At 45.4% G+C, this 26,538-nt stretch overlaps 1 protein-coding gene across 1 annotated transcript in view; it reads left to right on the forward strand.

The window, feature by feature from the left end:
- The window catches only part of sez6b (seizure related 6 homolog b), a 419,489-nt gene that overhangs the window by 306,258 nt on the left and 86,693 nt on the right, over positions 1 to 26,538 (forward strand).

Here is a 26,538-nt window from a genome sequence, read left to right on the forward strand (position 1 = left end):
AGAGCGAGGCGATTCGGGCAGACATGGCAGATGGCATTCAAAATGCATGCGTTGGGAGTCTGCTTTTGACTCCAGCATTTGTCATGTATTGTGTTTGTGTTTGAGGATTTTCTCATGCCAGCATGTGTGAAGAAATGTATTCGCTTTTATAAAAGGAAACCAAACAAAAGGGTTCCTAACTTCCTTGGTGTCGGCACAACGCAGGCTTGTTTCAGGAGCGTACTTTAAACCTGGTCCCAGTGCTGTGCTTCCTGAGGCCACTCTCTCTGGCTACGTTCACACTGCAAAGCCTTAGTGCAACATTCTGTTTATTGCTCGGATACACTCAGATGGCTGTTCACATTATTATACGTTATGCTTATAGCACATGCATAATAATAATAATAATAATAATAATAATAATAATAATAATAATAATAATAATAATAATAATAATAATAATAATAATAATAATAATAATAATAATAATAATAATAATAATAATAATAATAATAATAATAATAATAATAATAATAATAATAATAATAATAATAATAATAATAATAATAATAATAACTTTATTTGTATAGCACTTTTCATACAGAGGTTGCAGTTCAAAGTGCTTCACAACAGTAAAAAATAGGCATAAGCGGGCATAAAAAGATAGACAGGTAGCAAGGTATGGCAAATCACAGTGTTTCACATTAGGATCTAGCATCCCAATAGGCTCTCCGCTTACAGTTTTCAGTAACACAAATAGTAAAAATAGTTTAAAATGATTCAGTTTAAAAATAGTCTAAAAATTATAAAATAGAACAGACATAAAAAATACAGGCATGAGCGAGCATAGCAAGGTATGGTAAATCACAGTGTTTCACATTAGGATCTAGCATCCTAATAGGCTCTCTATTCAGTAATACAAATAATCACAGTGTTTCAGTAAGAAGTAAAAAGTGCAATAACCGACCCATGAATTTGATAGGCAGGGTATGGTAAATCACAGTGTTTCACATTAGGATCTAGCATCCTAATAGGCTCTCTATTCAGTAATACAAATAATAAAGTAGTTTAAAATGATTACGTTTAAAAATAGTCTAAAAATTATAAAATAGAACGGACATACAACAACAGTAAAAAATGTAAATAGCAAGGTTACAGTAAAAAGTGTGAAAAATAGTTTAAAATGATTCAGTAAATAGTCATCAGTAAGAAGTAAAAAGTGTGATAACCGACACATGAATTTGATAGGCAGTGTAAAATAAGATAAAATTAGCATAGTAAAGTAGGCAGGGTAAGAATAGTGCAGGTAAGTCATTGAAATGCCTGAGCAAAGATATAGGTTTTAAGCTGTCTTTTGAAGATGTCTAGCGAGTTGGCTTCCCTGATGTTTTGGGGTAGTTTGTTCCACAGTTTTGGGGCATAGTTGATAAAGGCTGCATTACCGATCCTCTTTTGACTGTTTCTGGGAGCCTCTAGTAGTCCAGCAGCTGATGATCGCAGTGTTCTTGCTGGCGTGTAATTTATTAGAGTGTTGGTGATGTAGCTAGGTCCCTGTCCATTTAGAGCTTTGTATGTAAGGAGAAGAACCTTAAAGTAAATTCTAAATGTTACAGGAAGCCAGTGTAAAGCAGCTAAGACTGGACTAATGTGCTCTCTCCTTTTGGTTCTAGTTAGCAGTCGGGCTGCAGAGTTTTGGATTAGCTGAAGCCTCTCTGTGGTTTTCTTAGGGAGACCTGTGAAAAGTGCATTACAGTAGTCTAACCGGCTAGATATGAATGCATGAATTAGCTTCTCAGCATCGTTCTGATTAATAAATGGTCGTACTTTTGCTATATTTCTGAGATGGAAGAACGATGTTTTCGTTACTTTGCTAATATGAGAATTGAAGTTCAGTTCTGAATCTATGATAACCCCGAGACTAGTGACCTCAGATTTGATCCAAGGGGTTAGTCCTGGTCTCTTTTGAAAGATAACCTTCTGAAGTTACTAATGCAAAAAACAAAAATCATGTTTAGTGCTCATGAAATAGAGTAGCATGGGTCTGAACTTGAGTTGAACTTGAAGTTGTGTACAAAATGTTTTCTGTAGTGGTTGCAATATCCCAAATTTAACCACATAACATGCGCCCAGAAAAGCGGCCATTCTTTTACTTGAACTTGAGGACTGCATAATTTTTTTGCAAAGCTTATCTTTATACTTTATGCTTATAGCACATGCATACGCCTGGTCTCTTTCAAAAGATAACATTCTTAAGTTTCTTACACAATAAAGACAAATCACTTTTAGTGCTAATGAGTAACATAGGGCTGAACTTGAGTTGAACTTGAACTTGTGTACTCACGTTTTTGTGTAGTAGTTGCAATATTCCAAAATAATATATATATATATGTTTGTATAAGCTGGAAAACAACGCAAATCCATAGCCTGAAGTCTTATGTAGTAAGCTACAGGTCAAAATTTGATAAAAATCCATTTAGAAACGAGTCTTCTAGAATCTAGAGGCATCCGGGTAGCATCTATTCTTATCCTAACGGATTTATGCTTCCGCATTCGCGTTTTGCGCTCTGATTGGCCATTAACGTTTCTGGTCGCGCCAATCGTGTGACGTCAAGTTCTTTCGCCGGTTAAGCTTAGGCACTCATTCGAAGTTGGTTAAGGTTAGAGTCCATGGAATGACTATTTATGATTGTGTAATGAAGAAACTATGATTGTATGATTCCATGTGGCAAATAAAAACTCTGAACTGAACTGAACTGAACTGAAGAGTTTGTGTAACTGAGGGGTTACAAAACCCTGACTGTATTAAAGATTGTGATAGATTAAACCACTGCTAGGTATTGTGGGATATTTGTGGATATCCTGATGAAGAATGTCTCAGTCAACCGAGGCTTGGATAATAACAAGGTTTATTAACCAAACAGATAGAATACATAGAGAGAATGGCTGAGGCTCTCGCCTCAGGTGATCAGCTGAAATTACCCAGGTAAGAAGCCTGGATAGATCTCAAGAGGAGATCTATATAGTTAACAGGAGGGGGTGTGGTCCCATTTGATAGGTCAGATGGGGGGGGGGGGGGTACAGGTAATGGGGACACAGGGGAGGGGAGTGTCTTATTCCACAGAGAGGGGGGGGGGGGGGCACAGGTAAAGGGAACACAGGGGAGGGGGATATATTTACATGAGGACATAATTATACCACAATACTCACTTTTCTTTCTTATAATGTGGGTGAGATTAATGTATAATATACCAGGATTGTTTGGAACAGGTAAAAGTGGGGATAATAGTTTAAAATAGAATTATTTACATACATGATTAATAGAATTATTTACATACATGATTCATGACATGATCGACTGGACTGCGGTCTGTGTTATTTTGATATCAGAGATGTGGGAATAGATATCACCCTTTTCTTTTATTAATCGCTCAAAATACCTATATCAATGAGTGGTCCTCATCTCTGATATCAAACAACAATTAACATAATCATTTGAAGCTATCGCTGTGCAAATATCTTGGCATACCTTCAGTCGTTCATGTCGTGACTCTGGGGAGCTAATGTGATCGTTGTGCATACAGGCATCGTAATAAACCAATTAAATACATGCACTGTCTGTGTGGTCAGATTGCACAGGGTGAAAAAACAAAATTGTGTGCATAATTAGGCTAATGTGTACAAAAACATTTTAACAACCGTTAACCTGGTGGTTAATAAAACTAACATGATTGATTATGGGAAACTGTTCAAAAATATATATATATATTTTTGCACGTTTTATGATGATTCTTGATGAAATTACTTAGGATCCAGTTGTATTTACCCTGAGTTTGAGTGTCACTTTCATCTGTGATTGCCTCAGTTTTGTTGGTCTTTACTTAGAATCAGGCAATTTTCTCCATTTCTTCTCTATAAATGAGGAGATAAAACGTCTTATGCATCGCTTCTGTATGTAATTCTAGTGCATATACTATCAATGGTTCACCATATAGGTGCAAAACAACGTTACATGTCCTCTTCTATGAGAGAATAAAACAACTGATTCTTTCTTGTCTGACAATACAATTTTGTAACCTAAGTAATTCAAATGTGATGTAATGTGATCATGTGGTCACTTCTTCCTTCAGCAATACATTTTAGCTCATTATTACTAACCATTGTTAATGCTTTCTCATTGATTTCTTTTCATCACATCCCTAGTTCATCGTTTTGCAGATACATACAATTGTGTGAAAAGTTTCCTTCTTGTGAAGGTATTAATCTGAATGATGTTGCGTCGTTGTTGACAAGGTGTTCTCTGTCGGTCGTGTGGCAGGGCCAAACAGTAACACATAAAAATTAAATAAATACATACAATAGACATTACCTTAGTGGCTAATGTGTCAAAATAAAATTGAAAACCGTTAACCTAGTGGTTAATATAAAAGGTGATTATGATAATCGTTATGCATTGTTCTGTGGTGCATACTATCAATGTTGAACACAAACTTGGTGTCTTGGAACAATCCAACTGGTTCTGCCCTGTTTAACAATACCATTTTGTAATGTGACTCTGTGATCATTTCTCATTGTCATTATAAAATTGGTTAATGCAATCTTACTGATTGTATTTCATCATATTCCTAGTCAATAATTTTCCAGATACATATGAACTCTGTGAAACAGTTCTTGTTTGTGAATCTGACAGTTGCTGTGAAGTGTTGATCATCTGTTCTCGGTCTGTCGTGTGGCAGGGCCAATACATACATAACAATGTGGACAATGTGTGTTCAGAAGTATCTTGTTCTACAGGTCTCTGATGATGTCTCTTCTTGACGATGCAGTCGGGAACATTCACTGGTCGTCGTTCATTCAGAGGGGGCCTACAGGAGGTCGCCGTCCGCTCCCTGTGTACCTTGTCAAGGGTCACCGGTAGCAGTCAACTATAGTGGTCTTTTCCTGCAGCCTATGTTGTTCTCCATCACCACCACACATCCGCCACTGTGCTCACGCTTGGCTCCCATCAGGCCCAGAGACATGGTGGTCAGGGCGTTTTTGAATGTGTTGTGCTGGTTTCGCTGTCCTCTCCTCGTCATTGCGGTACCACTTGATGGAGGGCGAGGGCCCGCCGGTGTAGTGGCTAGTCAGTAGGACGCTCTTTTTCACACGGATGACAATCTTGTCATGGGAATCCACCTTGATGGTCGGGGACTTGGTTCCCATCTGCAGGTGATGGGTTTGGTCTGCAGTGCCGGGGTGGAGGCTGTCAAAAGGTTGATCTCCTCTTCGTCAGTGTCTCCTTGGTCAGTCTCCTTCGTGGTCCCCTGCTCCACTTTCTTGGGGATGTCTGTGGGCTGGGTTGGATGGTTCTCTCACGGTTGTTGTCGTCGCCTCTGGTTGTCAATTTTCTTTATGTGTCCCGCTGTGATTAGCTTGTTAATCTCAGCGCGGTACACAGTCTCTTGAGCGGGGTCTCTGGCTAGGCGCCGCTCTGTGTTCAATAGATACCGCTCCGTCGCTTCTTTTGGGGCGTGGAAGGTGGGCATACCCTCTCGCCTCAAGAGTGGAGTTGCGTATCTCATCACTCCATTGACTTTGACTCTCTTTGTCCCTTGCTCGAGGAGTGCTATGGCGTAAATGTCTTCCTTGGAACGAATGTCTTTCTTTTCGTTCTTAAAGGGCATTGTCTCTAGTGTCCATAGCCTCTCGACATGCTGTAGGAGGGTGGTGTCTTCTTCTGTCACTCTGGAGTGGAGGCAGCTAGTGGCTGCTGTTCGGTTAAGAGACTTAGCGAGGGGGCCTTGTAATGTCCATCCTAGGCGGGTCTCGACTGCTGCAGGACAGCCTCTGGGCCCTGTGTGGACCCGGTCTATCGGGACTATGAGGTCTGCATGGTCGGAGCCTATCAGCAGGGTCGGGGTGGCACCGTCTATGAGCGGGATAGGTAGTTGACGCAGGTGCACATATTTATCCATCAGCTTGGCGATGGGGTAGGTGTACTGCGACAGGCCTATTTCTTGGCTGGTGAAAGCATTAGTAATCCTATACCGTCTCTCTGGCTGCCCGCTTGCTGCGATAGTGAAGGAGACATTCTCGCCCTTTATCGTCTTTAGATCTCTTCTTATTGTCCGAATCGTCATTGGTTGTGTCCGCAGCTTCGTGGTTCAGGTCGCGCGTCGTCTCACTCGTCCTGTCCTCTCACCAATTCGTGATCTGAGGGTGATAAACACTGCCTTAGAAAACTCCTCACATAAATGATTCAACGCCTTTCTGCTAAAGTGGAAAATCATTTTGGGATTAATTCAATTCATAGTAAATAAAATCACTTAATTGACAATAGGAAATGCAAACCAATTGCATTAGCAGTGATAACTTACGTCAAGAAGGTCACATTCACTACAATTTTATCAGATCTTGTGTCTAACTAGATCTTACAGCATTAGGCTTTAAATAAAATTTGTAAATGAATGGCCAAAGTCTTGAATCAGATAAAATAGCTCCTTGTCTTCATATTCTGATGGTCTTAAATTGAAGTTGATCTTACCTCAGGCCGCGTACGATGGTGTGCTTCTTCAAGATACTTACCTCGCCATGACTTCTCGGTTGTTCTTCACATCTCAGTGTGGCTCATCATATCATAGCATGGGGAAAAAACATAAATTCTAGGTAGCCAGTTAATTTTGCATGAAAAACAATCATTTCTTATCATCTAACCCTAACTAACCTTACTGTCATGCATTTGTCCTAATAAACTAATCTACACTGTAGCACTCAACACTTTGATGACCATTGTTACTCAGCTGATAGAGGTGTGCCTTGCCTGATGTCCTGTCGTACAGAACCTGTGAGTCGCTTTGGATAAAAGTGTCAGCTAAATGATCAATGTTGTTGATATCTTGTACATTTAGATAATTGTGCTGCAATTTTGGTGGTTGATAATTTTGCAATCATGGAAAGTATTAGTTGTTAAAAGAATAGTCTAAGGAAAGTCATGCATGTTATTGGTTATAAACAGAGAATAGAAGGAGGGGATTGTAAGTAGTTGTTTTCATCATTAATCTTTCATCTCGGGCACTTCTCTAATTCATGTGTCTTTTGAAAAGAGATGATGAAAACGACTGGTTAGTTATTGTTAGTATGGGAGTTAGGTAGATTTTCATAACTGCAAATTCATCACCGGTGTCTAATTCATGTTAATTAAGTGGTTCTCTGTTGCCATCCACCGCTAGGTGAGTTCATCAAGTCTGTGGTCACGAGTGCAGGCATTTGCATTGCTTTGTCTCCCAAGTGCCCACTCTGAAGAAATTTACATGTGGGTGTTTTGGATGTAGATTTGTTCCAAATGGTCAATCGATTGTCTCTCAGCTCTGCACTGTCTCTCGGTTGACATGCAAATTGTTGGATTTTCTGTCTTTTGTGATACAATTTGGGTGTAGTCATTCACTGTTTTGCATCTCGCCTCAGAGCCAGATCTGTAAATACAAACACATGTTAATTTTCCACTCTTTTCTAAGACCATCTGTTCTCCTTGATTGTCTGTGAGCTTAACAAAAATTAGCTAGATCTCATCCATCCCGTTCTTGGATGTAATGATAGTGTTATCATTTATCAATCATATCGCATATGTACACAAGCATCATATGACTGTGGACCCACACATTTTGAATCATGTTTAAAATGTCTTACAATGGAAAGGGCTAGTTATCTTTCATTGGTTCTTTAGATAAACACATTAACTCAAGTGAATATAACCTAAACATCTTACTTTTAAACATGATCTATGTTGTTTGTGTTCCAAGTTTTCAATATTGAAAGTTTATAAAGTCTAATCTAACGCTGTTTATGTGGACTACAATTCCTGTACTGCCATATATTGGGAACCGGAAGTGTTTGTTTAGCTCCCATGGTCAGTATGACCGGTACGCCCACAGATGTATTATAATTCTGAAACAGACATTGTAATTAGCTTTATGTGACTTATAATGTGTAAATTAAAGCACATAAACACTCAAGTGATCTGAGATAGTTGTAATTTGCTTTAACTGATAGTTGTGTATATGTACAGTTTCTACGTCAAATGACTCCCTTTTCTTGACTTCTTTTGTATCACAAAAAGTACTGAATTTGCAAATCTGGTATGTCATAAATGTACAGATGTAGCAGTACTGACTATCTGTCTGTCATGTATGTCATAATATGTTCTGATAAATTGAAAATGGGGGACCCTGATGTAAACAAATCTGGTATTGAAAATGGGGGACCCTGATGTAAACAAGACTAAAGTCTCTCTCTGGTCTGCATCCCCTTAACAATTGTGTATTGAGCTGTGCTGTATTGTACCCATTCTGCAATCTGTTAATAAAGTTTTCAATCAATCAATGCATCTATATTTATGATTGTCATACTCACCGGGGACAGCTGTTGTGTTGGGTTGGATCCGTTACGTGTCGTCAGCAACCCGCATCTCGCCACCTCAACTCAACATTTTCCAATAGCAGCGCGCACATGCATATACAAATAAAACATATACTACACGTGGATTTCACGCACCCTTGGCCTTGGGTACATTACACTTTACGTTCGCTTATGGATAGTTTAATATAAAATAATAACTTCACGGCGCGCATAGCGTCACGTCATTGCTCCATGCGACGTTCGTGTGTTCTCATTCGCCTCGGAAATAACGCTTTGCAATTCATACAGTATTTTTCCACGAGCTCTCAATAGCCTGGAATTCCTATACCAGCGTTTTGTTACCGAATGAACGCGCCTGTGCATATGTGAAACGTAAACAAACTGAAACGATAAAACTATACTTCCCCAAATGGCCGTTCCCGTGGGCCGGTGTTCTGCGGAATCCGGAAATTACTATCCTAGTTTGTTCCCGTGAACTGCACTTCAATGTTATTCTTTGTATAACGGTAACTCCTCTCTCAATGCTCGTCGCGCTATCCGCAGCCGGTTCTTGACTCAATAAAGCAACGCGACGGGTCCTATAATACTTGTGCACATACAAACGAGACTTAAAACAGACAAACAAACATTAATACATATAAGTTAACGTGTGTGTATATCTGACTGTATTGGATCGCTTTACGTTTAGTCGACCAACATCTGTTGCGACAAGGCATTCATACCCTTTGTGAGGTTTTGCCCGCTGCTCACCACCTTTTCTCTGTTTCTTTAAAGCCTACTGTTAGAAATTCCCTTCTCACTCACTCTCTCTAGCCCCCACCCTCTCGTTCTTTACTCTCGTTTACTCTCAGTGGCCACACCTGGACTATTATCAATTACCTCTCGCACCTGTGGTGGCAGGCTAATTAGTTCCCCGGTGGGCTTTAAATACCAGGGCGCTTCCCCTCGTTTCGGTGTGGGGTCGTGTTGTATTCATGCTGAGTCATATTCTCTAACATCTAGACTTTTTCGGGAGATCCTCTGGTCTACCAATGCTTTAAGATGGATCTCTCCAGACATTGTACTGCGCTCTCTAATTCTCTACGGGAGGTATTCCAGTGTTCCACTCCAGACCAGCGCGCCAGATGCGCTCAAGCCTTCGCCACCTGCCGCCGTTTGCCTGGAGGGAGACACTGTACTGCGCTCTCTAATCCTCTACGGGAGGTATTCCAGTGTTCCACTTCAGACCTTCGAGCTTGGCACGCTCCTCCGTACCAGCGCACAGACGCGCATCTTCCAGACCTTCGAGCTTGGCACGCTCCTCCGTACCAGCGCACTGACGCGCATCTTCCAGACCTTCGAGCTTGGCACGCTCCTCCGTACCAGCGCACAGACGCGCATCTTCCAGACCTTCGAGCTTGGCACGCTCCTCCGTACCAGCGCACAGACGCGCATCTTCCAGACCTTCGAGCTTGGCACGCTCTCCAGACCTCAGCGCGCCGACGCGCATCTTCCAGACCTTCGTGCTTGGCACACTCCTCCTCGCAGACGCACCCCGAGGCGTCTCTCTGTTCCGACGCGCACACCAAGGTGTGGCGCGCACTCTGTTCCTCGGCTCCGACAGCGGCTACCCGGTGGACGACATCCTCGCCACCGCCACTGTTCCGACGCGCACACCAAGGTGTGGCGCGCACTCTGTTCCTCGGCTCCGACAGCGGCTACCCGGTGGACGACATCCTCGCCACCGCCACTGTTCCGACGCGCACACCAAGGTGTGGCGCGTACTCTGTTCCTCGGCTCCGACAGCGGCTACCCGGTGGACGACATCCTCGCCACCGCCACTGTTCCAGCACTCTGTTCCTCGGCTCCGACAGCGGCTACCCGGTGGACGACGCCCTCGCCACCGCCGCTGTTCCAGCGCTCGGTTCCTCGGCTCCGACAGCGGCTACCCGGTGGACGACATCCTCGCCACCGCCGCTGTTCCAGCGCTCTGTTCCTCGGCTCGGACAGCCAGCCACCCGGTGGCGATGCCCTCGCCCCGTTGCTGTCCCTTACCATTACGCATACGCCTGGGTGAGTTTTGATTGTGATGTCACTCACCCAGCGTAGTGCCCTTGCCCCCGTTCCCGCTGCTGTCCCTGTACCTTTACGCATACGCCTGGGTGAGTTTTGATTGTGATGTCACTCACTCAGCGTAGTGCCCTTGCCCCCGTTCCCGCTGCTGTCCCTGTACCTTTACGCATACGCCTGGGTGAGTTTTGATTGTGATGTCACTCACTCAGCGTAGTTGCCCTTGCCCCCGTTCCCGCTGCTGTCCCTGTACCTTTACGCATACGCCTGGGTGAGTTTTGATTGTGATGTCACTCACTCAGCGTAATGCCCCTTGCCCTCGTCCCGCTGCTGTTCCCCAGCGTATTGCCTCCTTTAGTTCCCACTTAGTTATTTGTTTGGACATTTCATCTCCCACTCTGTTTTGTTCTCTCGTGGATATTATTTTGGACATTCCATCTCCCACTGTGTGTTTGTTCACACGAAGATAGTATTTACTTTGTTACTTTGTTATTTGGACTGTTCTGCATCTGCTCTGTTTTTTCCCTTTGAATATTAACCCTCTCCTCTGTTCTGCAGAGCGGCCCAGATGTTTTCCCACCAGTCCCCAGTTCCTCCCTGTCCCCAGTCCGCCTCCGCGGTCCTCTGTCCCCAGTTCCTCCCTGTCCCCAGCCCGCCTCCGCGGGCCTCTGTTCCCTCTGTCACCAGAACCTGGCCCTCTGTTCCCCAGAACCTGTTCCCTATGTTCCCCAGTACCTGTCCCTCAGTCCCTAGTTCTCCTAGTCCCTAGTCCTCTCTCCCTAGTTCTCCTTGTCCCTGGTTTACCTAGTCTCTAGTTCCTCTGTCCCAAGGCGTTCCCTTAACCTTCCCTTAGGCATTCCCTTACTTTCCCATAGTGTTCCCTTTTCCTGCCCGCCTCTTAAAGGCACTTTACCTTCCCCTCTTGTGTTATTCCAGTGTTTTGTGTTTTCTCCCTTAAAGGGACAGTGCCCTTTTTCCCTGTTCTAAATAAATATCTGTTTCTTGGCAAACCATCATTCCTGTCTTGTGTTGTGCGATTGGGGTCGGTTACAAACCATAACAGTACGACCCCACCAAGTCTACGACCCCAGCCAGCACAGACGGTGTATGTTGAGTTGCCTTTTTTTTTCTTGTTCCCTCTAGCTTCCTTGTTAGTCCTGTTTAGCTCCCTTGTTAGCCTGTTACTCCCCTGTTTAGCTTGTTAGTCTCCCCGGTTAGCTCCCCTGTTTGCTTCCCGTTTTGCCCTGTTTGACCCCCCTGTAGCTAGCCATGCCCTGGCAGCTAACCCAGTCCCTCAGCAGAGCCCCTGTCTGCTAGCTTAGCCCCGGCTGCTAGCACAGCCTCTATGTTTATGCAGCCCTTGCTGCTGGCATAGGCCCTGTAGCTAGCCATGCCCTGGCGGCTAACCCAGTCCCTCAGCAGAGCCCCTGTCTGCTAGCTTTGCCCCGGCTGCTAGCACAGCCTCTATGTTTATGCAGCCCTTGCTGCTGGCATGGGCCCTGTAGCTAGCCATGCCCTGGCAGCTAACCCAGTTTTCCCTCTGCATGGCCCCGGTCTGCTAGCTTGGCCCCGGCTGTTAGCACAGCCTCTATGTTAATGCAGCCTTGCAGCAGGCATAGGCCCTGTAGCTAGCCAGGCCCAAGCAGCTAACCCGGTCCCTCTGCATGGCCTCCACTTTTTTGTGTAGTTTTTCCCACTGCTAGGACTGCCCTTTCAGCTAGCAAGGTCAGTTTATCTCACACAGCTAGGACTGTCCTTCCAGCTAGCTTGTGCTCTCTTGCTGGTCCAGCCCTGTCTGCCAGCCTAGCTCCGGCAGCTAGCGCAGCCTCTATGTTGATGTAGCAGTACAGCTAGCATAGGCCCTGTAGCTATCAGTGCCCTGGCAGCTACCCTTTCCCTCTGCTAGCCTGGCTCCGGCAGCTTGCGCAGCCTCTATGTTGATGTAGCAGTACAGCTAGCATAGGCCCTGTAGCTATCAGTGCCCTGGCAGCTAACCTTCCCTCTGCTAGCCCTTTCCCGGTGCTTCCATGGTTACCCCTTAGCTACCCTGCTCGCCCCTCAGTTCCTCTAGGCCAGTTGCTCTAGACCAGTTCTCTAGACCCAGTTCCTCTAGACCAGTTCCTCTAGACCAGTTCTCTAGACCAGTTCTCTAGACCAGTTCTCTAGACCCAGTTCCTCTAGACCAGTTCCCCCAGTTGCCCCTCTGCTTCCCTAGTTACCCCTCGGCGACCCTGTTTCTTTTGCTAGCCCCACTCTTGTGGTGGCTTCCCCTGCTGGCTTGGCCAGTACCTCTTGTTTTGCCCCCTGCCACTCTGTCCGTATTTGTTTTGGGTCGCCAGGTGGCTCCCGTTGAGGGGGGGGTACTGTGAGGTTTTGCCCGCTGCTCACCACCTTTTCTCTGTTTCTTTAAAGCCTACTGTTAGAAATTCCCTTCTCACTCACTCTCTCTAGCCCCCACCCTCTCGTTCTTTACTCTCGTTTACTCTCAGTGGCCACACCTGGACTATTATCAATTACCTCTCGCACCTGTGGTGGCAGGCTAATTAGTTCCCCGGTGGGCTTTAAATACCAGGGCGCTTCCCCTCGTTTCGGTGTGGGGTCGTGTTGTATTCATGCTGAGTCATATTCTCTAACATCTAGACTTTTTCGGGAGATCCTCTGGTCTACCAATGCTTTAAGATGGATCTCTCCAGCCTTGAGATGTTTGCTCCAGCCTTCGTCTGCTGTCGCCGTTTGCCTGGAGGGAGACATTGTACTGCGCTCTCTAATTCTCTACGGGAGGTATTCCAGTGTTCCACTCCAGACCAGCGCGCCAGATGCGCTCAAGCCTTCGCCACCTGCCGCCGTTTGCCTGGAGGGAGACACTGTACTGCGCTCTCTAATCCTCTACGGGAGGTATTCCAGTGTTCCACTTCAGACCTTCGAGCTTGGCACGCTCCTCCGTACCAGCGCACAGACGCGCATCTTCCAGACCTTCGAGCTTGGCACGCTCCTCCGTACCAGCGCACTGACGCGCATCTTCCAGACCTTCGAGCTTGGCACGCTCCTCCGTACCAGCGCACAGACGCGCATCTTCCAGACCTTCGAGCTTGGCACGCTCCTCCGTACCAGCGCACAGACGCGCATCTTCCAGACCTTCGAGCTTGGCACGCTCTCCAGACCTCAGCGCGCCGACGCGCATCTTCCAGACCTTCGTGCTTGGCACACTCCTCCTCGCAGACGCACCCCGAGGCGTCTCTCTGTTCCGACGCGCACACCAAGGTGTGGCGCGCACTCTGTTCCTCGGCTCCGACAGCGGCTACCCGGTGGACGACATCCTCGCCACCGCCACTGTTCCGACGCGCACACCAAGGTGTGGCGCGCACTCTGTTCCTCGGCTCCGACAGCGGCTACCCGGTGGACGACATCCTCGCCACCGCCACTGTTCCGACGCGCACACCAAGGTGTGGCGCGTACTCTGTTCCTCGGCTCCGACAGCGGCTACCCGGTGGACGACATCCTCGCCACCGCCACTGTTCCAGCACTCTGTTCCTCGGCTCCGACAGCGGCTACCCGGTGGACGACGCCCTCGCCACCGCCGCTGTTCCAGCGCTCGGTTCCTCGGCTCCGACAGCGGCTACCCGGTGGACGACATCCTCGCCACCGCCGCTGTTCCAGCGCTCTGTTCCTCGGCTCGGACAGCCAGCCACCCGGTGGCGATGCCCTCGCCCCGTTGCTGTCCCTTACCATTACGCATACGCCTGGGTGAGTTTTGATTGTGATGTCACTCACCCAGCGTAGTGCCCTTGCCCCCGTTCCCGCTGCTGTCCCTGTACCTTTACGCATACGCCTGGGTGAGTTTTGATTGTGATGTCACTCACTCAGCGTAGTGCCCTTGCCCCCGTTCCCGCTGCTGTCCCTGTACCTTTACGCATACGCCTGGGTGAGTTTTGATTGTGATGTCACTCACTCAGCGTAGTGCCCTTGCCCCCGTTCCCGCTGCTGTCCCTGTACCTTTACGCATACGCCTGGGTGAGTTTTGATTGTGATGTCACTCACTCAGCGTAATGCCCCTTGCCCTCGTCCCGCTGCTGTTCCCCAGCGTATTGCCTCCTTTAGTTCCCACTTAGTTATTTGTTTGGACATTTCATCTCCCACTCTGTTTTGTTCTCTCGTGGATATTATTTTGGACATTCCATCTCCCACTGTGTGTTTGTTCACACGAAGATAGTATTTACTTTGTTACTTTGTTATTTGGACTGTTCTGCATCTGCTCTGTTTTTTCCCTTTGAATATTAACCCTCTCCTCTGTTCTGCAGAGCGGCCCAGATGTTTTCCCACCAGTCCCCAGTTCCTCCCTGTCCCCAGTCCGCCTCCGCGGTCCTCTGTCCCCAGTTCCTCCCTGTCCCCAGCCCGCCTCCGCGGGCCTCTGTTCCCTCTGTCACCAGAACCTGGCCCTCTGTTCCCCAGAACCTGTTCCCTATGTTCCCCAGTACCTGTCCCTCAGTCCCTAGTTCTCCTAGTCCCTAGTCCTCTCTCCCTAGTTCTCCTTGTCCCTGGTTTACCTAGTCTCTAGTTCCTCTGTCCCAAGGCGTTCCCTTAACCTTCCCTTAGGCGTTCCCTTACTTTCCCATAGTGTTCCCTTTTCCTGCCCGCCTCTTAAAGGCACTTTACCTTCCCCTCTTGTGTTATTCCAGTGTTTTGTGTTTTCTCCCTTAAAGGGACAGTGCCCTTTTTCCCTGTTCTAAATAAATATCTGTTTCTTGGCAAACCATCATTCCTGTCTTGTGTTGTGCGATTGGGGTCGGTTACAAACCATAACACCCTTGATATATAACTACACATCGTTATTAAAATCATAACGACCGAACCTGACTTCGAAATTTACCAGCGATATATTAGATTATATATACCTTTTAATCATACTCTCGGCCTCTTAACCTGCGACTAACGTCCTGTTTAATGTACTTTCCGCGACTGATGTCCCGTTTAATGTACATTTACGTACTCCCGGGACATCGCGTAATCATGTACTAACTAGGACATCGCGTGATCATCTTCCCGCTATCTGTATTGATCAATTGGTTAATTTAATCCAAAATACATCGTTTTCAGGAAATGGAAGAGATTGTGAGCTTAGTTTGAGGTTGAAACAATGAATATTATGACGCTACTCTGGTAATTTCTAATTATGATTCTATCAGCTTCTCGGTCCTACTTCCCGCCTCTTTGCAAAGGAATCACAGAACGTTTTTAACAGAGTAGCGTTTTCCAAGGATATCACATCATAATAAGCTCACGTATCTATTTTGTTGCCTATATTTTTAGTCTGCATCAGCTAGACTAGGGGTAGCAATCCAACAACCTGTATTGTGCCTTAGATTTTGGTCGGCTCCGACTCGACCAGGAATAGCATTTCAACCTTTGTGCCTAAACTTTTTGGGACTAGCACATATAACCCATCCTTTCAGAACCTCCTGATAAGGACCCAGGTGCACGCGCGCCCTGGTAACGATTCTCAATACAGATCAGATATATTAATGCACATTATTCTACTCAGCCATGATCTCAATATTGGACAACATTCTGTAATATTCACCTGGCACAGAGAAAAGCGGGAAGGTTTCAATTCCTTTCCATACATTTTTGGTCGACCATCCTATTATACTCACTTTTCTCTGTATAGTTGAATGATACAACACGCCGGGAGGACGCAAAAAGTCCGTCACAAGTTCGTAGACGCCAATTGTGGGATATTTGTGGATATCCTGATGAAGAATGTCTCAGTCAACCGAGGCTTGGATAATAACAAGGTTTATTAACCAAACAGATAGAATACATAGAGAGAATGGCTGAGGCTCTCGCCTCAGGTGATCAGCTGAAATTACCCAGGTAAGAAGCCTGGATAGATCTCAAGAGGAGATCTATATAGTTAACAGGAGGGGGTGTGGTCCCATTTGATAGGTCAGATGGGGGGGGGGGGGGTACAGGTAATGGGGACACAGGGGAGGGGAGTGTCTTATTCCACAGAGAGGGGGGGGGGGGGGCACAGGTAAAGGGAACACAGGGGAGGGGGATATATTTACATGAGGACATAATTATACCACAGTATGTACTTTAATTACTGGCCAGACAGTACATTGAATATAGATGGTGAACACTCATAATAACACAGCATTGACAAAGAAATAGTATTTGAGGGTATTTTATTATTATGCAACATTAGGTTACAGAATGAGAATTAGGGTTGCGCTTGTATGGCGAATAATATGCATAAAGTCAGTCAGTAGCATGAGTCACTGGGAATAGCAGGATTCCTACGATGGGTCTAGGTTGACGCCACCTGGCGTATAATAGCAATTATAGAAGGCAACGCTGGTACCGCCTGGAGACACTGGGTTCCTCTCAGAGTTGTAAGGTCTAGAGGATAGAGGAATGTTCGGATACTCAGTCTGATTCAATGAAGAATAAAGGGACTCCACGTACAGAAGTCAGTCCTTGTAAATCCAACGATCAGCAGCAAAAGCAATAACTGTAATCCAAATGCTCGATAGCAAACGATGACAGCTAGCCAGCCTCTGTCCATGAGGCCAGCCCGAGTGTAATCCTCACGAGGTTAAATCCCAAACGATAGTGGAAATCAACAAGGCTCTTCTCCGGGTAACACGTTCCAAATCAATATAATCCAACCAGTAATGGTTCTGCAATCGCCGCCGCTGGTTCTCCTGTGCACATGTCCAACGGTTCTCCGACTAGGCCTCCTCGGGTGCTGGCGACGTATTTAGGCCACGCACCCTGGCTAAGGTTCACTAGCTAACATGAACGAACCGTTAGGTAATGCTACACACGAACGAACTGGGTTGCACGATATACAATAAATGAACGACTATTTACTTCACATTAAACTAGGTCGAACTTGACGTTACTGCATTAAACTCTGACACTTTACTATTCTATTCGCACGTGTTCTCAACGCTCTGTTAGACGCTTCACTGTTCACTTCACTGTTACCGAACACAGACAGACTTTAGACGAACTGCTGCTGTGCGCACCTGCGCCGTATATATACTTAAGTGGTTATCTAGTCCCAAACCTCAGTTCTTGTCTGGAATCAATACGCTGTCTCCGGGCATGTTACGACATGCCTGAGCTTGTCTTTGAACCTGACGTTGGGGGCTTGCGGGCTGGCGCCTAGGGCGCTATCCAATAAGGAGAGCGAATATTACTATGGTTCGAACGCAGGTAAAGGGATATACCGTGTATATATAAATAATATACAATGTATATAAAACAATAAATGTAGATTCTCAGCTTTAATCTGGCCCTTCACAACAGTTTGTCTTAGAGCAGGGCGATAGAATGCCAGCCCTGATTCCAAACTCTAACCTTAACCAACTTCGAAAGAGTCGCCTAAGCTTAACCAGTGATAAACTAGGTGTTAGGTAGTTTGCTGCTGTTCGAGGCGGAAATGGGCGCGTCACGCGATTGGGCGCACATGTCACATGACCAGAAACGTCAGTGGCCAATCAGATCGCACCAGAAACGTCAGTGGCCAATCAGATTCGCAAAACGCGAACGCGGAAGCATTAATCCGTTAGGATAAGAATAGACGCATCCGGGTAAACCGTGTGCCAAGAAAAAAGCTCTCTATCTCTCCATTTCCTCATCCAAGTAAATTCATTCGGAATTTGTATCACTTCTGTCGTCTTCGCTTGTCAATTTTCACCTAGATCCCTGATTCACACAGGAAAGATATCACTGGAAAGCTACACTCATTGTTTGCTACAAGTTACAACGCTGACCAATAATTTTCGCAATCGGCGGATGATTGACTTCTGGAGCCTCGGGAGTCCGGGGTGATAATCTTATGCGCCCGCGTAAAAAGACGCACGCCTGACATATCGGCATGTAACTCGAGAACCAAGCGACGGATTGATGTGGCATTCGAACGGCAACAAATAGTGCTTTAATTCGGTCATTTATAAATGACGAAAAATTCAGCCCGAGCCGCCGTGAAACCGAAACTGAAACTTAAAAACAATGAAACCCGGACATTTTCATGAATTTATAAAACCCCCCCGGACGCCCCGGACAGGGCGTGAAAAGAGGACATGTCCGGCGTTTGGTCACCCTACTTATTGATTCCCTTGGGGAAATTCGGACATCATAGCAGCATGGGGGAGGGGAGGTACAGGTATGGGCAGGCAATAGGTAGGCAATAGGCAAATAGTAGGCAATAGGCATTTTAATTATAGTAAAGATAAAATAAGCAGTGTAAACAATATAATTAACTCTGAATATAAGAATATGAGCAAGTAAACAGTGTTATCAAAGGTGCAGATGAGGGTCTGTATGCCCTATCAGTTATTATTATATGTTACAATAAACATGGTCAATAAAACACTTAAAATATGAATATATACTATGAGTAAGTAAGGTAAACAGTATACACAGGTGCAGTATACACAAGGGTACCCTAGACCTAAGACTAAGTCTTGGTCTTACCTTCGTCAGGACTGGGTTGGTCTGGACTGCAACACTACCTAACGTTAGACTCAGAAACTGTCCTCCATTGAAAGGAACATGTTTATCTCAGACTAGGCCTAATACATGTCCATGAAACCGGACCATCTTTCTTTCATCCTGAGTATTGTGCTCTTTTAGTGTAAGCCTGTCAGCTGTCCCGTCTATCGGTCCATCTACTGGAAGCTTATTGAGACCCTGTCGATAGTGGCTGCCTGGAGAGAGGAGAGAGGCGAGGGGAGAGAGGAGAGAGGAGAGAGGAGAGAGGAGAGAGGAGAGAGGAGAGAAGAGAGGGGAGAGAGGAGAGAGGAGAGAGGAGAGGAGAGAGGAGAGAGGAGAGGGGAGAGGAGAGAGGAGAGAGGAGAGAGGAGAGAGGAGAGAGGAGAGAGGAGAGAGGAGAGAGGAGAGAGGAGAGAGGAGAAAGGAGAGAAGAGAGGGGAGAGAGGAGAGAAGAGAGGGGAGAGGAGAGGGGAGAGGGGAGAGAGGAGAGAGGAGAGAAGAGAGGGGAGAGAGGAGAGAGGAGAGGGGAGAGGGGAGAGAGGAGAGAAGAGAGGGGAGAGAGGAGAGGAACTGAACAAGGTCCTTTGGCCTCTGCGCTTCACATTATGCGTTACACACACACACACGGACACACACACATACTCACACCGACCTACACACCTCCTTTTTCATCCGCTAATGACCACATCTGTATAATGGCAGAGAGGACATTATCACCAGGGCGTATCAAATTACAATTATGGATGGGCTTCAAGTGGGAGAGGAGGGAGCCGACGGTGGGGGGAGAGTGACGACGGAACAGAGAAGAAAGGATCACACCAAATACAGTATATACAGTCCAGAGCAGGTTCTCAAAGTGTGGCCCGTGGGCCAACATCGGCCCTCGTAATCGTTTCTGTTAGCCCGCGATGAGGTGTAAATGATGAGTGGTTAAGGTGTAAATACATGATGAGTTTTTATCTTTTTTTTTTTTTTTATCTTTTTCCCCCTTCTTTTTCCGTTTTTCTCCCATCCCAATGTTAGTCGTTATGCCAATTCCCAATCCCCTTCCTGGTCGTTGCGCACTCTACCCCCTACCGTCGGTCTGGGAGGGCGGAGACTATCACATGCTTCCTCCGACACATGTGTAGCCAGCCCACCGCTTCTTTTCACCCAGCAGCGCGGACTCTCACTGGGAGAGTGTAACGTGTGGAAGGTCACACTACCTCTCCCAGATCCTTCCCTACCGAACTGTAGGAGTCGCTGTTTACAACAACCAGGACCCACCCTCGCCGGCTTTCCCACCCGCTAACACTGCCAATTGTGTTAGTATGGACGGTTGGCCAAGCCGGAAGCACCACAGCTGGATTCGATCCCACTGTCTCTGTGGTGGTAGACAGACGCTTAGTCCGCTGCGCTACCCGGCCGCCCATACATGATGAGTTGTTAAGGTGTTAATACATGATGAGTGGTTAAGGTGTAAATACATGATGAGTTGGTAAGGTGTAAATGCATGATGAGTGGTTAAGGTGTAAATATATGATGAGTTGTTAATGTGTAAATGTATAATGAGTGGTTAAAGTGAAAATGCATGGTGAGTTGTTACGGTGTAATGCATGATGAGTTGTTAAGGTGTAAATGCATGGTGAGTTGTTATGGTGTAAAATGCATGATGAGTGGACCTTATATGTGACAAATAAAACATAACTTGAAATTGAACTTGAAATGCATGATGAGTTGTTAAGGTGTTAATGGCCTACATGTACATGATGAGTTATTAAGGTGTTGTAGTATATAGTAAATATCATGAATAACGTACTCAGTCAACAGAGTCTGGTTAATACGATTTATTAGCCAGACAGATCAAATATATACAAGATAGTTAGAGACATGGCTTGAGTGGCTCTCGCCCAGGTTATCAGCTAAATGACCTAGGAAGAGAAGGATGAATGATGTAGGGAGGAACCCTTTATAGTGAGAAAGGGGGAGGGGGAGCCCCATAAGATGGTGGGGGGGGGCACATGATAGGGGACAATGGAGGGGAGGGGGTGAGCTCTGGATATCCACCACACATGGTGAAGATAAAGACAATTAATGTCCATGAAAGTGGACAAATTAAAATATGTATCTATCTGTCTGTCTGTCTGTCTGTCTGTCTGTCTGTCTGTCTGTCTGTCTGTCTGTCTGTCTGTCTGTCTGTCTGTCTGTCTGTCTGTCTGTCTGTCTGTCTGTCTGTCTGTCTGTCTGTCTGTCTGTCTGTCTGTCTGTCTGTCTGTCTGTCTGTCTGTCTATCTATCTTAACCACAGACACATTGCTACAGTGGAAATAGGTCCCCCCCATTATCTATCTTGTAAACCCTTCATTAGTCACTAGCCACTGGCCACTGCCGAAGCCTGATTCACAAATAGATTATACATCTGGGGACTGTGATTAGTCTGACAGCAGTGCACCATTACAGGATGTGCGTACTTTAGATTGTGGCAGTTATATGGTTGTTTTACAGTATAGGCAAAACAAAGTTAGATTGGGATTCTGGTTCAAATCCCAGAGGCGTGTTTGAAATCCCTTGTGCCCTTGAGCAGAGCGCTTATTAGCCCATAACGTTTAGCAAGCAATGCTGTTCCAGCCGGTGTTGATATACCTGGTGTTCACCCCCCCCCCCCCATCCTGCTTGCTGCATGGACTGTACAGCCTGATCTCACTTGAAATATGTAAATGAAGTACTAATCGAACACAGGAGAAGGTAATGTACCTTATGCTATATCCATAAGTAATATATTTACTTATTGTATCGAAAATGTAAGATGTGTACGTATTACAAATAAGTACATATATTACATATTCAAGAAACTAACTTTTTGCATTTTCAGAAAACGTTTTTAAGTACTTAAGTAACCTTAACTCTAACGTTATGTCTTAACCATAACTGTAAAACTAACCTCAACTCTTAACTATAATCATAGTTAGATAACTATGGTTGGTTCAACTCCTGGTTGCAGCGTTGTTTTGGACTTTTGGCCAATACAATACGTAAATATATTACTTACGGCTATAACACAACATACATTATGTACCTTTTTCCCCCCCCTGAGGTCGATTAGTACTTTATTTGCAACTTTTGATGAGACCGCGTGTGAATGATTAGTGTGACCTGTACAGCAGGGATAATGATGAGTGTGACTTCTACAACAGGTATAATGATTAGTGTGACTTCTACAACAGGTATAATGATTAGTGTGACTTCTACAACAGGTATAATGATTAGTGTGACTTCTACAGCAGGTATAATGATTAGTGTGACTTCTACAACAGGTATAATGATTAGTGTGACTTCTACAGCAGGGATAATGATGAGTGTGACTTCTACAGCAGGTATAATGATTAGTGTGACTTCTACAACAGGTATAATGATTAGTGTGACTTCTACAGCAGGGAGAATGATTAGTGTGACTTCTACAACAGGTATAATGATTAGTGTGACTTCTACAGCAGGTATAATGATTAGTGTGACTTCTACAGCAGGTATAATGATTAGTGTGACTTCTACAACAGGTATAATGATTAGTGTGACTTCTACAGCAGGTATAATGATTAGTGTGACTTCTACAACAGGTATAATGATTAGTGTGACTTCTACAACAGGTATAATGATTAGTGTGACTTGTACAGCAGGGAGAATGATTAGTGTGACTTTTACAGCAGGTATAATGATTAGTGTGACTTCTACAGCAGGTATAATGATTAGTGTGACTTATACAGCAGGGAGAATGATTAGTGTGACTTCTACAGCAGGTATAATGATTAGTGTAACTTCTACAGCAGGGAGAATGATTAGTGTGACTTGTACAGCAGGGAGAATGATTAGTGTGACTTCTACAACAGGTATAATGATTAGTGTGACTTGTACAGCAGGGAGAATGATTAGTGTGACTTGTACAGCAGGTATAATGATTAGTGTGACTTCTACAGCAGGTATAATGATTAGTGTGACTTCTACAGCAGGGAGAATGATTAGTGTGACTTCTACAGCAGGGAGAATGATTAGTGTGACTTCTACAGCAGGTATAATGATTAGTGTGACTTCTACAGCAGGTATAATGATTAGTGTGACTTCTACAGCAGGTATAATGATTAGTGTGACTTCTACAGCAGGTATAATGATTAGTGTAACTTCTACAGCTGGTATAATAATTAGTGTGACCTGTATAGCAGGGATAATGATTAGTGTGACTTCTACAGCAGGGAGAGTGATTAGTGTGACTTCTACAGCAGGTATAATGATTAGTGTGACTTCTACAGCAGGGAGAGTGATTAGTGTGACTTCTACAGCAGGGAGAGTGATTCGTGTGACTTCTACAGCAGGTATAATGAATAGTGTGACTTGTACAGCAGGGAGAATGATTAGTGTGACTTCTACAGCAGGGAGAGTGATTAGTGTGACTTCTACAGCAGGTATAATGATTAGTGTGACTTCTACAGCAGGTATAATGATTAGTGTGACTTCTACAGCAGGTATAATGATTAGTGTGACTTCTACAGCAGGGAGAGTGATTAGTGTGACTTCTACAGCAGGTATAATGATTAGTGTGACTTCTACAGCAGGTATAATGATTAGTGTGACTTCTACAGCAGGGAGAGTGATTAGTGTGACTTGTACAGCAGGGATAATGATTAGTGTGACTTCTACAGCAGGTGTAATGAATAGTGTGACCTGTACAGCAGGGATAATGATTAGTGTGACCTGTATACAGCAGGATTAAAGCTAAATACAAGGCAAATACTCAAGTAAATAGAATAGATAGGTAGCTAGGTTGGTGAAGAGTAAGAAAGCAGCGTGACGCCTATTTCTACTTCACCCAAATCATATCAACCGCCAGTTCCATATGTTCTCCTATGTGGCCAACTGACACGGAGAGAGGAAAATGCCAGATCCTGCAGAGAGTGTTTGGGGTAGAATGTGTTGTGAAGGAGCTCGCCTGTGTGGCAGCTGTTCCCGTGGGCCGGAGCGAAGCCGAGCCTTGTCTTCTGTTTTCAAATTGAACCAAATCAAATTAGTGTCGGGAATGGAGGCCCGTGATTGATTTCTCTCCGCGGACGCACTGCGGAGCTATGCAAAGGCTTGTTTAAGTTAATCACAACAAATTTGATGCCAGATGACAATATTCCTCAATCTGTCTTGCCCTCGGAGCAGGTGAGGGGCTTTATCCGCTCGGTATCAAATGAACGCGCGGAGCCGTGAGTTTCAATTTTAGCGGTGTTGTCGAGGAGGAGATGTCGCTCGGCTGTTTGTGCAGGCGTGTGTGTTTGTGTGTTTGTGTGTTTGTGTGTGTCTGGGTGTATGTGTGTGTGTGTGTGTGTGTGCGTGCGTGCGTGCGTGCGTGCGTGTGTGTGTATGTGCATATGTGTGTGTGTGTGCGCGCGTGCATGTGTGTGTGTGCATGCGTGTGTGTGTTTATAAGAGCACACGCATGTTTATAGGCAGGCGTATGTTTATCAATCAATAGGAAATGGGATTAGCCGCACTCTCCTTCAGTCTCGCACGATCCCACTATCTCTGAGAATCTTCTAACGTCGAAAGAGATAAACCTTCTCTTTCTTCTGTTCTTGGGAACACGCTATGTGTCCGTTCATTCCGCAGCGCTTGATCTCTTGATATATTTTTCTCTCTTTTTGCACGAAAGTCCCAAAGTGATTAATAGCTCAATCTCTGGCTCGCTAATGAGTTTTATCAGCAGCCGCTGGTGATTAATTAGCGGCTGCAAAGAGCCTGTCACTGCTTCATCCCGGCTAAGTATTTTCCTCGAACGCTGTACGTCTCCTTCGCTACAAAGGACTAGAGCTCCGGTCCCAGGTGACGCTCTTCATCCGGGCTTCGAGGCCCTGGAGAGAAGCCACACAATGTACAGAGTGCGTTCAAAGTAAGGAAAACCGCAGCGGAAAAGACTTCCCTCTGTGATGGCGTGGTGTGCTCTTTTTCCTTCTTTTCTTCGGGCATGGTTTCGGTCTGGTCCTTCCGGGGCGAGGCCGCTGCTAATCACTAACATTATGGCCAAGAATGATCATCTGGGCCTTCTGTCTGTCCAGCGGTGCTAGTTCAGGCGTCATGTCACATGCAATCTCCCATCGGTGAGATCACGGCGGTTAGCTAGCTGACTTCAAAATCACGTGGGTTCAAACCGCTGGCGACTGATCGTTCACCAGGCCTGGTTACCAGGAGCCTTGTCCTCCTGGAAGACATCGTTCACCAGGCCTGGTTACCAGGAGCCTTGTCCTCCTGGAAGACATCGTTCACCAGGCCTGGTTACCAGGAGCCTTGTCCTCCTGGAAGACATCGTTCACCAGGCCTGGTTACCAGGAGCCTTGTCATCCTGGAAGACGTCGCTCACGTCAGGATTAGGGTTAGATCTGCATGGCGGGATGCAGGTGATTACCCACAATCGTTATGACTTGAGGATCCTGGGCTTTTACACGTTGGCCTCCATTCCCCAATGGGGGTATAATGTGTGTATAGTGTGTGTGTGTGTGTGTGTGTGTGTGTGTGTGTGTGTGTGTGTGTGTGTGTGTGTGTGTGTGTGTGTGTGTGTGTGTGTGTGTGTGTGTGTGTGTGTGTGTGTGTGTGTGTGTGTGTGTGTGTGTGTGTGTGTGTGTGTGTGTGTGTGTGTGTGTGTGTGTGTGTGTGTGTGTGTGTGTGTGTGTGTGTGTGTGTGTGTGTGTGTGTGTGTGTGTGGGTGTGGGTGTGGTGGTGGTGGTGGTGGTGGTGGTAGGGTGGGGGTGGTGGTGGTAGGGTGGGGGTGAGATTAAACTCTACCAGAATATATCAACATAATGGTGCGAACGTGCACAAGCATGCAAGTAGCACTAAAAGCGAGGGGCTTGGCTATAAAACATGAATATAGCAGAAATTGCTCTCGCAGGATATCCTGCTGATGAATTACCAGTATTTATCCTAACAGACATTACAGGAAGGGACTATATTTACAGCCACTGGTAGCAGTAATTGCAATCTGCCTGGGCCTCCATAGATGATTGTGCCTAAACCAATAAACAAGGCCCTACTTCAGAGCAGAGCGCCGATATATAAAGCCACCTCTGCTTCCTCTCAATGTGTCCTTGCCTTTGTTTTGTTTATATTTAGATGCCCCCATTGCATTATTTGTAATGGCATCACAAATAATAATAAGAGTGCGAAAGTGACTCAGGAGGTAGAGCTAGCAGCCATCTGGTAATCAGAGGGTTCGATTCCGGCAGCGTGTTGAAGTGTCCTCAAGCAAGACACTTAACCCTTAACTGCTCCCGATGAGCAGGTTGGCACCTTGCATGGTCACCTCTACTGTCTGTGTGTGAGTGAATGGGTGATTGTGAGGCATTAAGTTGTAAATATAAATCAGTCCATTTTATATTAACACAAAAAATGTATAGGATCATGCCGTTCCCCCCAGCGCATGATGCAATGTAAAGTACAGAACAACAAAAATATATAAAATATATAAATTAGTACTACTAAGTAATAGTGTTAATCAGATGTACAGATTTGTAGTATTAATATGTACAGTGATTGATATATATACGGTAAGAATAAATATATATGTCCGGTATATACAGTATTATTGTACATGCTATCATACAGAGTTATA

This window comes from Notolepis coatsorum (genome assembly GCF_963971535.1).
Source record: "Notolepis coatsorum genome assembly, chromosome: 1".
Taxonomy (NCBI): domain Eukaryota; kingdom Metazoa; phylum Chordata; class Actinopteri; order Aulopiformes; family Paralepididae; genus Notolepis; species Notolepis coatsorum.